The following is a 13165-nucleotide window of genomic DNA, read 5'->3' on the forward strand; positions in this document are numbered from 1 at the left end:
AAAAAGATTTTATTTATTTACTTGACAGAGATCACAAGTAGGCAGAGAGGCAGGCAGAGAGAGAGGAGGAAACAGGCTCTCCACAGAGCAGAGAGCCCGATGTGGGTCTTGAGCCCAGGACTCTGGGATCATGACCTGAGCTGAAGGCAGAGGGTTTAACCCACTGAGCCACCCAGGCGCCCCCGAATAAATAATTTTTAAAGAGAGTCAACAAGATGGGAAAAACGGATGTGACTCAAGAGTTTCTAAAGATTGTACTCACAGTATGGCTTGTCACACTACCTCCTGTAGGCTTGTCTTTTGGGCAGGCTTTGCAAACATGCTAGAAAGGGAGAGAGAGACAAGTCAGAGAGGGATAGGAGATACCAGTGGAAATGCAGATCTCTGTCAGACAGTCATCACTATTCCCATAAAGTGCAATGAAATCGTTGAACAGCCTGCAAGGTGGACCAATACCTTCTCCTCTGCAAATGCTTTCCTTCTAGCAAGACATTCCCAGGTCTGGGTCGAGAGGAGGAAAAGGAGACATTGCAAAGGCCTTAGAAGGCTTTACTTTAAGTGGTTATTCTCCCTTCGGAGACTATTTCCTTCTTTTATTTTTAGTACTATAAAATCCTTTCTTCTAAGAAATGATGATGATAGAAAATGTTCATTTTCTTTTTCTTTCTCTCTAAAAGTTTTCTTTATTTGACCAAATAAAGAGCTGACCACCTTGTATCAGGTTTTTAAAAAAAAACACACACAACTACTTTCTAAAACAAAACTTTTACTCCTAAGAAAGTCTTGGGGTAACTGTTTCTGAGTTTTCTAACTTTTCTGGTCTGTATGGATTGTTATGTAAAAACTAACAAAAAATTTTGAAAGAAATAAACCACAAATTTTAGGGGAACCACATATACACCCCTAACCTCCTTGGTATAACTTTATTTTTTAATTTTTTTCTTAATCTCTCCACTTCTGATCCTTTGTATTACTTATAACCACTGATAAAAGAGTGTAAAAAAGCAAGGTTTCTTGGCAATGTTGAGAGATTTTAGTGAAAAGGGAATAATTAGATGCATCAATGGATAAAGTGAAATTTAACAAAATTAAAATTTGAACTTATTTTTTTATGAAGCCATAAGAAATTCATTTGTTGGGCAATGGAAGATATTTTTTTCTCTGTAGCAAACGTAAAGCTTTTAAATATTTATATAATTCTACCATAATTTCGGCTGCTGCAAATAGTATCTGGAAAATTTTTTTTTAATTCTTTTTTTTTTAAATTTCTAAAGCAAATGATCTGACCTCATGGAAGATAGCCTGACACTCAAGAAACAAAACCTCTATTGTGAACAGACTTTATCTCAAAAGCAGATTGACAGGGGATTTCGCAAAATGGAGTTTAGGCTTAGACTAATTTCACATGCTAATGAGTATCTCTGGATGAAAGCTGCTTTATACTGGGTACCAACCATTTGGCAGGTTAACAAGAGTCAGACCAAACAGAGCAGGAATTAGTCATGTTTGTCCTAAGACCATATGGCTAGAAAGAAACTGGGGGAGTTTGGTTCTAGCCTGTCCTGGAGGGGTTTGGGGCACAATACAGTTTAAGACTCCCAGACAAATCAGAATATCATAGGGTCTAGCAGGTTTCACACTAGGAAATTGGGTAAGATTCACGTGCAACCTCTTGCAATTCCTGTCAGCGGTGGAAAAACTTTATATCTATCAAATCAGATGCTAGAGTTTATGTTCCTTCTTTTTCCTCTGTCTTCAGAATCCCTGTCCCAAATGGAGAAGACATGGCAAGGACACGAATGCAGGTTTTAGAGGTGCACTCCTATGGCACATGTGGCTATCCCAACTTAGAATTCAGTTACATTTAGCCACATGTGGCCAGTGGCCACCCTATTGAACAGTGCAGATACAGAACATTTCCATCATGGCAGAAGGTGCTACTGGACAGCTCTGTTGCAGTTTCAAAGATGCCACTACCATGACTTTGAGCTTCCCTCAATTTCCTTATCTGAAAAATAAGGAACTAATAATATCTGTCTCACAGGAATATTAGGAGAATCCAAGGTATGCAAGAATTCTTTGTAGGCTCTAAAACTAATATCAGCTATTTTGGTGATGATGATGAATGGCTCCTACATGGGAAGCCTTCATAGAGTTAGAAATAATAAGCAATCTCAGTCTTCACTCAGAGTGTACACACATCCAAGCCATGAGGCTTTTTCCCTCCAATGTTTTGCTCTCTCTTTCTTCTTCAAGGTTTCTGCTTTACTATGTGACTAAGGATAAAGAACTAGACAATGTATAAGTGAAAAATTCCCTATTCGAATACTAATTATGTGTGAGTACTAAGCTTAAAAAAAAAAGTCAAGGAGGATGTGTCTTATACACCTTATTTAGTGTTTCCAAGCTAGTGTCTCCAGTCCCAAGGAGTCTATGGAAGTCTACAGGTTGAGCGGAATAGGGGAGAGGAAGGTAAGTGTGCATGGCGGGGAATGCAGTGTTCGAGTTCCTGCAATGACTACAAAAGTCTTCCCAGAAGTTGTATGTTTTCCAAGATAAATCTGCCTAGGCCAGTTGACATACAAAGCCTTGGGTTTGTCTAAAGTGATATTCATTGAGTCTAACAATATTGTTTGGTGGAGCCTTGTGCCACTGCCATTTTTGTAGGTCAAAAAAGAGTGGAACGATGATAATTGCGTATGGTTCAACCCAGTGCTGTCTCAATTTGACCTACAGCAAAGGCGCCAAGAGTTCAGGTTTTAGTTAACAGACAGACCAGGGTTGGAATCTCATTCTGCCACTGCATAACTATGTGTTTTTGGGAAATGAATAGAATAGTAGGGAAACAAATGCAATTTGCTGATCAAATCTTTCAAAATACTGAATGGTTGAGAAAAGAAAATAATAAAGTACTTAGAGTTGGCAGAAAGTTTGAGAGCCATGGATATTATATTCCTCAAGGCAGGATTTTTCATTGGTAACAAACCACCCGCATGATTAAGGCAACCTTAATCATGTTGAACAGAGAGTAAGAGAAGTAAGTAGCCAAGGAGGTCTCCTTAAAAACCAAGAGACTTACCAAAAGCCCATGGGCTTCCTACCTCAGGAGTGATAAAAAGTACCTTCAAGGTTGACTAAGACAACTGCACATGAAAAGCTACACTGATAGCAGAAAGACAAGATATTATCTGCAGAAGCAGAGGTAAACAAAGTAGCAGAAATGTAAAGAAGCTCTTGGACTTGACCTTCTCTATGGCCTGGCCATGTTATGACCTTGCTCCGCCATATTATAATAATTTTAATATCCCTCCTTGAGAAACAGAAGCGTGTATTATACTGTCAGGGTATTTCCATGCACAAACAAATCATTGCACTCAAGCCATGGTGCAGGGAAAGGGCTACCCAAGCCTTCCTGCTGACCAGGAAGGCGGGAAGCTAGCAGCTGCCTCGAGAACCAGGCACTCCGCACAGGTACTTCTGACCTCTGGGGGCAGGAACGGTGTCAGCACCCAAAGAACAAGACAGAATCAGGTTCCTGGGAGGAAGGCAGAGAGAGAACAGTAGCCAAGACACATAATCCAAACAACCAGAAGGAGAAGTTCGAGAACCAGAAATCTGTGCGCAGGAAAGAACAGAGACAATCAGTAAAAGGGCTAGATGAAATCCGAAGACAAAATCTATATGTTTCAGGCGGATTTGACACAAGGGAGCAAACAAACAGAAAGAGGGTCCCTCTAAAGGGACAAAACAGGATGAACTTCTTTGTGCAGAAAAACTCCCAGGTAGGAATACCGCATCTCAGGTCACGGTAGCTGAATTCCAGCTTGTTACTAGAAATGAAGAACACATTCTTAATTTTAAACAAGAGCCTCCTAGCCCCTTGGCCCAGCTGTTACTAGGCTGGTACGAGAGAAAGAAGGCAGGATTGAGATTCAGACAAATCGGGTCCCTTGGCTTACCCGTGCATCAGCTCTGGGCCCAAGGGCACATGTCTATCTCTCTGTGAACTTCAGTTTCTCATCCTGAAAACAGGAGCAATCCTACCAGCTTCACAGTGTGGTGGTGAGCACTGTACAAGGCCACATGTCCTGGAAAGTGCTGGGGTCCTACCTGGGACTTAACAGGGACTCAGTAAACATGGGGTGTCCTCATGCTTCGGCAACCAAAGCAATGATTTAGAGATCTTCTGTGTTACATGTGTGCTTGGTCAGTGATCTCTCCCTAAGAAGGCGGCTCTGTGTATTCTTCAAAGCGATGTGAATCACAACCTTGGCTTTGAGACTTACTTGGACTGAATAAGCCTTATTTTTGGTCTTAGTGTTGATAGTGTCCTTTAGCAGAATGTCAACACCAGAAAGATTTTATTGTCAGCTGACAGTGGCAGGGGAAATGAAATCCCACAAAAAGCCAGAGCAACCTCCCCCACACCTAACAAAAAAAACACAGAAAACCAGAAAGCCCGAGCTGCAGCCCTCCGTGTCCCAGCGTGAGCAGCTGCTCTGGGGCCCAGCACTTAGCACGGCTGCTCCAGCGGCCTCCCCCAGAGCCCGGGATGGGTCTCCAGACTTATCAGGAGCAGACATCTGCAACCATGTCTTCAGGGACCACCCAGAGGGCAGCCAGAGAACCCCGGGGCTCCCTGCGTATTTGCAGAAAGGTCAAGAGTCGCTTGCTCCAACCAGTTAACTGAAAGCATCTCAGGGAGCCCTCCTGGAAAGGTCATCTTAAGATAGTGAGAGGACACAGCTTGAGGGGGAACAGGAGGAGAAGACAGAAGAAGTTCTTTTATAAGTAGCCAAAAGTACATCTGTTTCTGGCTCAGCTTAGCTTTCAGAGTCTGATTTTTATTTTCCTGGCATTTCCTTGGCTGTTCCCATTCATGTCTAAATCGCAGAATGTGTCCATTGTGCACTTCTGGGCTCACTTGTATGTGCCACGAAGCACGACGCTACAAATGCGTTTTCTCACTTCATTAAACATTGCTTTAAAATGGCATCCAAATGTCCGCTCTGCCCAGTGCACCTAGAGGGGCTTGTGTTACCCTCTACCCCCCGCCAGTGGGAACAGAAGGAACGCCTAAGTCACAAGCTGTGATGTTTAAGACTTCAATTTCGCGTGTCCAACTCTGTGGGCTGATTGTGGGGACAGCCATGGTATTGCGAGGGAGGCCCTCGGGGGCCTGGGCCGGGGCCATGGGCCTTGCAAATCTCCAATCTCCACTCTAGCAGCCAAGACTGACCGAAGCCCCTGGGAGCCCTTTCCACTTCGCTGGGTGAGGTGCTGACGCCGCCTCCCACAGGCAGGCCGGGACGCATTCTGCTGACTTAAGAAGATGCCACGTAAATTAGAACTCGTGTAACCATATGGTCCAAACCTGCAGGTCATATTTTATACACAAATGACTATGACAGGCGGTATTTTTGTGCTGACAAGTTGTATTTCATCCATGTTTACTTAGAGTTCATGCTATCATTAAAGCTGAGCCATGGAACTTTATCATATATTTATGCAAAAGTTTGATTGTGTTTCCTTATTTTAAAAAAGGAAAAGAAAAAAAAAAAAATCACCCGAGCAGCTTCTGCTCCTTCCTTAACTCCTATCCAAATGTTTGATGTTATGGTGGTTTCAGATGTTCCAACAGGAGTTGAAAAGGGGTTCTGGAACCCTGGTTTCCTGAGTGACCGAGGCTGAGTGTGCAAAACAGCTATTTTACTTGGATCCCTAAGTCGGAAGTGGAGTAGTTTACAAACCTCCCAATGCTGTGTGATCTCTGGCTGTTTGAATACGGAACTAGATTAACTCTAACTTTCTTGACTCTACCGTCTCTCTCATGGTAAGTCAGAGAATCTCCAAAACGGTGATCAGTAACCTCTAAGGCCTAAAGCTGAGAAAGGAAAGAGTGAACAAAATGCTAGCTCGTTCATTCTACAGCCTCTGGTCCTTCGAAGACAAACCTTAGGAAAGTACTTCTCGAGCTTACAAGAATTCTGATTAAACTCACAACCCAGTCAGCCCTAGAGATTCTGTGGCCATATGAGGACTGCAAGAAATAAGAAACCTTCAGCACAAATCTTGAACTCAGATTGAAATATACATATATATGATTATATCATTCTCTTCTTTTATTTTATTATTCTGATATATCACATTGATTGGTTTGCAATATTGAACTATTCTTGCATCCCAGGGATAAATCACATTTGTTCACAGTGAATGACCCTTTTAATATGCTAGGATTTCCCTAAGAATTTTTGCATCTCATTCATCAGGGATATTGGCCTGTAGTTCTCTTTTCTAGTAGTGTCCTTTTCCAGTTTTGGTATCAGAATAATACTGACCTTATAAAATGAGCTTGGGAGTGTTTGCTCCTTTTTAAATTTTTGGTAGTGTTGAAGAAGGATTAGTGTTAATTCTTTTTTGAAAGTTTGGTGAAATTCATCAGTGAGGCCACCTGGTCTCAGGCTTTTCTTTGTTGGGAGATTCTGATCACTGATTCAATCTTGCTAGTAATTGTTCTGTTCTGATTTTCTATTTTTTCTTGACTTGGTCTTGGAAAGTTGTACGTTTCTAAGAACTTTTGAGTATCTTCTAGGTTGTCCAGTTTGTTGGTGAATAGTTGTTCATAGCAGTATCTTATGATGCCTTGAATTTCTGCGGTATCAGTTGCCACTCAGCAAATATCTTCCCAATCCCTTCACTTTCAGTCTATGTGTGTCTTTAAGGTTAATGTGAAGATCTTGTAGGCAACATATTGTTGGAACATTTTTTTAATCTGTTCAGCCATTCTATGGCTTTTGATTGGAGAAGTTAATCCATTTGCATTTAAAGAAATTATTGATAGGTAAAGACTTACTATTGTCATTTTGCTAATTGTTTTCTGGTTGTTCTGTAGATCTCTCACACCTCGTTTCTTATGCTGCTCTCTTTTTTCTGTTTTATATCTTTGGTACCAGAATGCTTTAACTTCTATATCATGTTCTTTTATGTAATTACTACAAGATTTTCCTTTGTGGTTATCATGAGGCAAATATAAGATATCTTAAACTATAACGCTTTCTTTTAAAATCACACTTAACTTCAATAGAATTCAAATAGTTACGCTTTTACTTCTTCCCCTCACATTTTAGGTTATTACTATTATAATTCATGAGTTTTTTAATAATAAGAGATTATTATATTCATGGTTGGTTTTGCTACATTCATTTTCTTAACTTTCAAACTACAATTATGAGTTACGCAGCCCATGACCATATGACAGAACCTAACTATGATTATATTTACCATTACCAATAATATTTATGCTGTGTTTTGGGTTTTTATTTTGTTAGTTAGTGTTCCTTTACTTCTGCTCAAAGACCTCCCTTTAACATTTCTGGTAAGGCAAGTCTGGTGGTAATGATCTCCCTCAGCGTTTGTTCAGAAAAGTCTTTATCACTCCTTTGTTTCTGAAGGGCAGCTTTATCAGGTATAGAATGTCTTGGTTAATATTTCCTTTCTTTTAATATTTTGAATATGTCATCCCATTTTCTTTTGACATGAAAAGTTTGTGTTGAGAAATCTGCTGTCTTGTGGGGGAGTTCCCTTATATGTAACTTCTTTCTCCGCTTTTGCTGCTCTTAAAATTCTTTCTCTGTTAGGGTGCCTGGGTGGCTCAGTCGGTTAAGTGGCTGTCATGATCCTTGGTTTCCAGGATTGAACCCCACAAGGGAGGGGAAAGAATCTCAAGCAGACTCCATGCTGAGCATGGAGCCCAACTTGGGGCTCAATCCCACTTTCTGAGTCAAAACCAAGAGCTGGACGTTTAACCAACTGAGCCACCCAGATGCCCCCTATGTCTTTGACTTTGGTCAATTTAATTATAATGTGTTTCAGTATAGCTCTATTTGGATTCAACCTACTTAGGATCCTTTGGGCCTCACAAATTTGGATGTCCATTTCTCTCCCCATGTTTAGGATGTTTTTGCCATTATTGCTTTAAATATGCTTTCTGTTTCTTTCTCTTTTTCTTCTCCATCTGGAATTCTCATAATGCCACCATCTTGGTGATGTCACACCAGTATTTTTCTGATTTATGAATGAATTGATAGAAAAAAATTCTGACAAAATCTACCAAAATTATAGTCCATTTGGCTACATATTTTTAAAACAATCCTTCTTAAAAATAATATAATTTCTTTCTTCTAAATCAGGACTACTCTGACCACTCAAGGCACATAGTTGCCAAACCTAAACCCCACCCAGAACATTGGGAAGCTCTGCCCCTGTGGTCTAAGGGGCATTTCTGGGAGTTCTGGAAAAGCAGATGATCTCTGTCCGGCCAGGCAGAGCTGTATTTGAATCTTGATGTCTCCTCTTACTTTATTTAAGCAACTCCAAAATGCCTCCCAAGTTCAGTTTCCTTACTCATAAGATGAGACTGAATGTACAATGCCTGGTGTGCTTATTAAATGTTCATTTCTTCCTTCTACCCCCAAGAGAAAAAACACCTGTGCCCTCTAGACCATAAGAATGTAGCTCTCTGGGAGTGGGGAAAGTGTGTGCAATTGAAATTTGATTTTGCTTCCTCCCCATGTTCCTCTGTCAGTGCCACCTCTTTTCCCCAGGTGCTTGTCTTTCAGGTCTTCACTAACAGTGGCATAGGGACCAACATCCCCATATGCATTTTAATGAGAGACTCAGCAAAATCTTTTCTTTTTTTTTTTAAGGATTTGATTTGAGAAGGAGAGAGAGGGTGATGGGGAGCCCACAACAGGGGAGGGCAGAGGGAAAAGCAGGCTCCCTGCTGAGCAAGGAGACCCCTCAGGCTTGATCCCCAGACTCTGGGATCATGACTTGAGCCAAAGTCAGATGCTAAACTGAATGAGGCACACAGGCACCTTGAGAATCTGCAAAATCTTAAAGTCTCTAGAGATTCAAGAGAATATTTTTTTAAATGAACATGTGTCATTCTTTTAAAAGTAATATGTGATTACTACAAAAAAAAAAAAAAAAAGACAAATGGAGAAAAGTACAAAGCAGAATTACCTGTCATCCTGCCATCCAAAGACAAAAACCATTAACATTATGTTGTACTTTTTAAAAAATCTTTTCTGTAAGCCTATTTATTGTAATCTTTGTGTGTGTGTGTGTGTGTTTAAAGAGATGGTTTCATTGTTTTTAGTTTTAACTTAGAATGCATATATACAACTTTGTATCCTTTTTTCATTTAACATTATAACCCAGAAAGCATTCTCTGTATTATTAGAAGTTTCTCATCAATAATAATTTTTAATGGCTATAAAACAAGGGATACACTCTGAAAGGTAAAATTTTCAAATCTATTTGGTGTTATGGGAGATAAATGTATAAAACCAAACTCAGTGTAGGTTCTCTGAGGGCAGTGATTTTATCTCTTTTAATTCTCTGCTATAACCCTGGTGCTTACTGTCTGGCCTGACATGGCACCCCTTAATAAATAAGAACAAGAATAAGCAAATATATGGAATCCCAGAGGACACATGTGGAGTCCTAAAGGGCTCTGGGACTCCCCCTCTGGACCGGCACTGTCCCCTGGTTTGCTCTGAACTCATTCTTCATAATGATTGACAAGCAACTCACCCTGGCTGCTTCTATGATCTGTTGCTAAGACACAAGTAAGAGTAAACATGTGAGTCATAAAAATACGAATAGGTTTTTTAAAACCCCTGTTCCCTATTTAACACCCTCCTAAGCATATGTTAAAAACTATAAGGGAAACTAAGAATGCTTCAAATTGTTTTTGGAGTTTTTAGAAATTAGAAATGCAAGTTATAATAAAGTCATCTCAGATTCCCCTAACCTTGAATATCTAAATTTGTTGGAAACTCTGTGCAAACAGAAAAGAAACAGATCTAGTTTCATGCAAAAGTCAATCATAAAAGGTACATTAGTTTGTTTAGTCGACAGTTCTGATGTCCAAGAAAATAAGGCAAGACTTTGCCCTGCCCTGGTAGTATTTAAGTTAAGTTTTGGCGACAGCAACATCTAGTTTGGTTCTAGGATTTTACCACCAGGAACAAGGGGAAGATCAGTAGTTTGACCAAAGGAATAGTAATGGATACATGGAAAATTTCAAAAATAAATTAGGCAAAGCTGAAAGATAATTTGTGAAATGCCTATCCCTGGTAGAAGGACCCCATGGGAGAAAGTAGATTTTTTTTTCTTAACTAAAAGCCACCATCACAAAAACCCTTGTATTATACTTCATGAATCTTAGTATACTGGATTGATGTACTATCATACTTCCTTTTTGCTCCTCCAAAAACTAAAGATATGTACCCCTCTAAAATGTCCACAGACCTCATGTATGAGAAAACTTGACTTTGAAAACAAATATTATGTAGACAAGAAAAATGTTAAACTTCTACTTTATCAGTCCGTTTAGCCTCTGACATTAGCTCTGGCACAGGAAGGCCACAGAAAGGAAAGAAGGAATGCATTGCCATATTTTCTCTTTTCCTCCAGCCCACAGCCAAGTCTCCAGGCAACAGAGGGTGATTTGACATGATCAAGAAGAGGGGATACAGAACTTTTTAGATTTTAAAAACTGAAATTTTTAGTTATGCAAAAGTTTGTTTATGCAAGGGGATGACCTCTTTTCTCCTTTTACTCTGGGGCAGGTCAAAAGAAAATGGACCTAAGTTGGAGCAGATCAAGTTTAGGTAAGACAGAGGAAGGAATTTCCTGAATGTGGAGGTCGTTAAGAACTGGAACGAGTTACTAAGAGAGTTGGTGGACACTCTTCCTCTGGGGAACATTTAAAAATAAGATAAATTTTCATCTGTCAGGGCGGGTTTAGAAGTAATCCAACCAGAAGGCCTCTCAAAGCATTTTCCAGCCCTATAACCTGAAGGCCAAATTCCCTCCAATTTTATTTCTACAGTTCACTAGACATGAGATGGATGCCTGATGCAGAACTCGGGATTTCGGATGCCATAACCAGAGGCTATTTGCTTTTTGTTCTATTATAAGACACCACTTTGCATAAGAGACTAACGTCAGACTCCTTCCTGGAAGCCACATCAAGGACATTCACAACTCAAAACACGGGCAAATTAACTACTGCTTAGACACCCAAACTCTCATCCTCACAGATACAAAATACCGAGCGCCCCTCTCAGTCTTTCTGTTCTCTCGGGCCTATAGGGCGCACCTTTCCCGTTCTGAAGTTTATCTTTCCCAGAAGGTCATCCCAAATATTCCATTTTACGACTTGTCAGTTTCTCCAAACAGTCTTTTGAAACCTAACCAAATATTTTCCCTGCAATTATTTGGCGATGTTTCAATCTTAGATACAGCAAGCTAAAAAATAAGCTTGTGTTTGGGAAAAACGTCGTCGGGCACATTCCTTTCTTTTCCTTTTCTCCAGAGGTTGAATCAAGATGCGGGGCGGGGGGGGGGGGCGGTTTCCATCCACCCTCAGAAGACCCACCAGCCTGACACTGGCTCTTCTAATTTACCAGCTTTGTTTGAGTTCCATTGCTTTCCTTTTTTTTAAGTGTTTTGGGTGTCTTTGTTTCCTGCCCAAGCAGGAATGCTAAAAAGAATTGAAGAGCAAACCCTCCTCCTGATCCCCTGCACCTCTCCCCCTCCTTTTTCCCTTTAGCTTCTCCACCTCCTACTCACCCCTCACACCAAGATACTTGTCAGAAGTTCCCTCTGAGCTCTGCAACCCCTTTGTCCAGCATGAACTCTCTGAATTCAAGTGGAAAGAGAAGGACTTTGGTGTAGGTAAGAAAAGGGAAGCCAGAGGGGAAAAAAGGGAAGTCCAAGGGGGCTTCAGCCACCCTGACCCCTGCTCAAGATGCTAGCAGTTATCTTTGAAGCAGAGAGAGAAACTTCTTCCAAGAACTCAGGATTGGGGCAAAAAGAGATAAATGGCCTCCAAAGGAGACAACTGGAATGTGGTCATTGATCATGAATTAACGTAGAACCTGTAACTTAAACACCCTTCATGAGACCATTCAATGTCTACAACTTTGTTTCTGGTTCTAAATTAAAGTGGTCCAATTATAACGGAAAAAAAATTTAAACTGTCATTATTTTTACTTCTGTAGAAGCTTCACAGAGAACTTTAAGACTTCAGAGGGACAGGGTGAAGAGGGGATCCTCTCAGTATTTACACACCATGCGGGAAGTAAAAGCGGTGTATTATTCTCTTGCACAAGTGGGGAAAACCAGGAACACAGTGGGGTGGGGGTGGGGGGGGCGAAGTAGTAAAAAGGTTCTGTACATCCACATGTGGTATATTCTTCACCAGGATGCCCTGTGAGAATGAAGTTTACTTGCATAGCTAAGCAGACAGTAGGGTTAAAAAACTGCACACGTAAGAAGATATTAAATTGGGTTTATGAATAACATTCTTCAAGCAATAAAATACATCACTCCATACGTAACATGGTGAGAGAAGCTTATCAGTCATTCTTCTTGGCAACAGTTGGTTTCATCAGCCCTTCTGGATCTGCAACCTCAAGGCTCTATCCAGGTTTACCTGGGAGAGCCAACCACAATCCCTCGCCCCTTTGGGCCTCTCCGAGTTCAACAATCCTTTCTCAGAAGAGAAAGAGGGATGAAAATCAGATGGAGAGAGGGATAGGAATTCGGATACAGATACAGATAAAGATACAGGAAACTCAGAAAAGGTCATTTGCATAGCTTCTGCCTCCGGGCACTTACAGTCTTTACTGGGGACAAATTGCCCTGCGGTGTTTCATGTTGGATGGTTCACCCAGCTATTAACTAATCGTCCAGTCTTTCATGGAAACACCCCTGGGCTAAGCATATCCTTGTTCTCCAAAGCACTGAGAGAGGAACACAAGCGTAATTCCTCCCTTTCTGCCCACCATACCCTTAACTCCGGTTTAACCAAGCACCATGCTTGCGAACAGATGAAAATCTTTATTTTTCCACAGAAGCCTTCACCTCAAGGCCCTAAGACAACCAGCTGGTTCTGCCTTGGTCCCTCTCCTCCCTTAGACAGGAAGGATCCACAAGCCCAGCTCACAGAAGTATGGAGACTCATTACCAAGTTTCTGCTAAATCTCGGGATACCACAGAGTGTCAGCTCCAATGTTCAAACTTCTGGAAATGTGGCTGGTTCCACTACAGAGAAACAAATCATCCCTTAGAACAAAAAACTCCAAAAGTT

General features: G+C 40.9%; 1 long non-coding RNA gene across 1 annotated transcript in view; it reads right to left on the bottom strand.

The window, feature by feature from the left end:
* Positions 1-261: 261 nt before the first annotated feature.
* Positions 262-13165, bottom strand: part of LOC122904069 — an 88567-nt gene continuing 75663 nt past the window's right edge. The window contains exon 3 of the long non-coding RNA XR_006384143.1: positions 262-322. This is a non-coding gene — a long non-coding RNA (uncharacterized LOC122904069). The remainder of the gene's footprint in view (positions 323-13165) is intronic.

Source organism: Neovison vison, chromosome 4, assembly GCF_020171115.1.
Source record: "Neovison vison isolate M4711 chromosome 4, ASM_NN_V1, whole genome shotgun sequence".
Taxonomy (NCBI): Eukaryota; Metazoa; Chordata; class Mammalia; order Carnivora; family Mustelidae; genus Neogale; species Neogale vison.